The 3,552-nt window shown below is 43.7% G+C and overlaps 1 pseudogene; it reads right to left on the minus strand.

Moving 5' to 3' along the window:
- Window positions 1-1,551: 1,551 nt before the first annotated feature.
- LOC117717322 (cysteine and glycine-rich protein 2 pseudogene) lies at window positions 1,552-2,143 on the minus strand (annotated as a pseudogene).
- Window positions 2,144-3,552: the final 1,409 nt, after the last annotated feature.

The following is a 3,552-nucleotide window of genomic DNA, read 5'->3' on the forward strand; positions in this document are numbered from 1 at the left end:
AGTTTCATTTATGATGAAGGTATATTTTGATGGAGACATTAGCAAATGTTATATTAGATGGAGCATAATAGTGTCTGCTTCTCCAAGTCTATGAAAGAATTCTCAGGGAGTACCTATGTTTCTAGAATATAGTCCGTGAGTTAGAAAGCAAGCACTATGTGTTTGGTCCTGGCCTTGGGCTTTGTAGTCTCCACAAGTGTATGAAGTGAGTATGGAAAGCATTTGCTAATAATCTACCTGCCTACAGTATTTCACTAACAGTAACCTCGATGGATGTACACATGATTAAAGGTACATTAGTTACCAGTGGATTCAGTGTGTTTCTTGTCATTAACTGTAAAAATGGGAGATGAGAGGAGAAGGGAAGTGTTAGGCTGGCGGACACACAGTGAAGCGGTTCCTGGAAGCCAATGGGGAGGAGGCATCCGGGGGTGTGGTGTGGGTGGTAGGGAGACAGCTGAACACATTATATCCAGAAGCAGCTTCTGTTTAAGTGAGAGTTTGCATAATGTTAAAAGCCTCTAAATATTTCAAACAAAACATTAACTACCCTGGGAGCCAGACTAACTCTTGTGCTTGCGGAAATTAGGAGATAAAAGGAGAGTGGAATTAAGAGTTTTCCTTTAAAGGTGCGTTGGGGTGGGGGTGGATGCTGTCTCAAAAATAGTAGCTTCAATGTCTCACTGTCACTAATGTACAAATTAGAAAGTGACTTGAAAAATAGGAAATAATTACAGAAGCCATTAGAATTTTACAGCAGCTATGGGGGGGAGATAGCAGAAATAACCTCTCTAGATTTAATGAGAGCGTGCATTTAGAGGCGAGTTTTGATCCAGTGAGCATGCATTTATGACAGATATTTTCTTTAATTATCCTGTTCATGGAGGATATTTGTGCCTTGGTATGCAGGGTGAATGAGCAGAGGCTTGGCGGGTTATTTCCTTTTATAGGAGGCTGAAATAAAGACGGTCGGGAGGTAATGAGGGCTTGAAAGAGATCGCAGAATGGAGTTTGGAATTTCTATAATTAAAAAAAATTAGATAAGAAATATATTCACATACAAAACTCAAGAAATTAGAGGGAAAATCGCTGACAGTCCAAAACTCCGGCAAGTCACTGGCTTCAGTTTGTCATGCCTTCTTGCATTAAAGTGCGTCATACACAGGTATACCTGCGGCCAGTGCATAATTTCAGCTGGCTATTGTCATTCAGCATTTTAAAACTTTTATTGTTTTATTTAAAACATTTTCATACAGATTTTAATCATATGCTTTCCCCTCCCCTAACTTATCCCAGATCCTCCCCACCTTCCTACCCAAACTCATATTCTTTTTTTTTTTTTCAAGCCAAAATTGTATTTCAAATGTAAAAGAATGCTCTTAAATGCTAGTGTATCGGCGGGAGAGTGCAGTGCTATCTTGTCCAGCCCGCCTGTGCAAGCAGCGAGTGATGCACAGTGCTGAGTGCTGGCTGTTTCACAGTAGTGGATACTGTAAGGCCATCTGCATTTTGTAATTGGAGATTCTCTGTAATGTTTATGGGTTTACACCATTACAGAGCACGAACAAGAGCCCCTGCTCCTTGACCATAGCCAAATCCTTCAGGCCCATAGTTCTTTGCGTAGCACCCTTTACAGTAGATTTCACCTTCTTTCTCAGTCAGTTGTAGACTCCAGATTCTTCCCACACTTGGAGCATCGGAAACAGTTTTGGTGCCATGGCTTTCCAGCTCCAATGATCTCAGCATGTACAGAATCCCCACACCTGGAACACTTCTCAGCACCTCCATATTTCTGGGCAAATTTAGAAGTGTTTGGATTTGTTGTAGGCCTGTGAAGTTGAGCGCTCTCTGGTTTGATGCCCAGCCTCTCACCATGGTCCATGTTGAGCGTGCCAGCGCCTTGGCCACAACCATAGCCTTTTGGTCCATACTTCTTTCCGTAGCAGGATTTGCAGTAGATCTCTTCATCATGAATTGCTACTGTTGTGCTGTCTAAATTTTTCCTGCAAACCATGCACAGAAAGCAGGAAGCTCTGCCCATCACATTGCACTTCTGGGTGGTATACGGTTCTCCCGCAGGTCCTGTGCTCACACTGATTTCCACTGCCCCAGACGGGCATTCCGAGTGGGAGGTGGGAGCACGCGGAGGACAGAGCCAGCGAGATCGTACAGAGGAAAGCCAAGGCAGATGGGGAGTGTGGTTGGCGACTCCCGAAACACTTGTGCCTTTATTGTACCAGTGGGTATGTATTATAGGCGGGTCATATTGTGGGTCACACAGTTCTCAGCAGTATGAGACTGATGATTAATTTTCTTTTCCAGTAGCTTGCATGGTACTGGCCAGTAGGGGTCAAGCCTCCTGTTGAATCGATGCTCCACTTCCCCACGTTTGCTGACATAGTATGTGGTATCTTCAGCAATAAGGTCTTGTTATCAGATTGCGGAGAGTAACCAAGAGCATTAGTAATAGACAGTAGTGTTGCTTTGGTGGGGTGTCTACTGGGTCTCTTTGGCCACTGACTCACAAAGATTCAACCCATTTACGGTACTGGGATTTTTATTTGCTCGCATGTGATGTCTGGTTGGGGCATTCTCTCCTCCATTACTTGGTGACTTTGTTTAAATTTCTTGTATATTTGCTGGGTTTAAGAGTGTGTGCCACCACTACCTAGCTCATTTTTTCATAACAGTGGAATAATGTTCTGTTGTGTAAATGTATATTTTTGTTTTCCGTTCATCAGTTGATAGACAGCTAGACTGTTTCCAACTTCTGACCATTATAAATAGAACATCAATGAACATGGATGAGCAAATATCTGTGTGGTAAGATGCAGAGTCCTTTGAGTATATGTCCAAGAATGTGTATGTTGGTTTGAATAAGAATGGCCCCTAAAGGCTCATATACTTAAACGCTTAGTCACCAGGGAGTGTCACTGTTTGAAAGGATTAGGGGTGTGGTCTTGTTGGAGTGGGTGTGGCCTTGTTGTAGGAAGTGCGTCACTAGGGGTGGGGCCATGCTTGGCTCAGCTTTCTTGCTTTCTACTTTTAATGAGGATGCAGCTCTCAGCTACTTCTCCAGGACTCTGCTGACTGTTGCCATGTCTCCTGCCATGATGATAATGGACTAACTTGTGAAAGTATAGGCAAGCCCCCCAATTAAATGCTTTCTTTTATAAGACTTGCCTTGGTCATTGTGTCTCTTCGCAGCAATAGAGCAGTGATTAAGAAAAAAGGTATAGCTGAATCTTGTGACAGATAGCTTTTTGAGGAAACTCCACTGTGGGAAGCGGCTCCACTCTCGCCATTACAAGGTGGCGCTTGGCATAGGCATTGCTTGAGAGAAAAGACAACTTCATATATAGAGTTGTGTGCACTGAGAGGTGTGGTTACCCGATCACCCCACCTCGCATCATTGAGAATGGCCAATCTCTAGTGACTTCGTGGCAGCTGCTGATAGGATTAAGGCAATGCTTATAAGGGGCTGCGGGAGCTGAGGAGAGAAGGAAGAGAGAGAGAAGCTCGCTGTACAGGGATAGCTGAATAAACCGCTTG

The sequence above is a fragment of the Arvicanthis niloticus genome, chromosome 11 (genome assembly GCF_011762505.2).
Source record: "Arvicanthis niloticus isolate mArvNil1 chromosome 11, mArvNil1.pat.X, whole genome shotgun sequence".
In the NCBI taxonomy this organism is placed as follows: Eukaryota; Metazoa; Chordata; class Mammalia; order Rodentia; family Muridae; genus Arvicanthis; species Arvicanthis niloticus.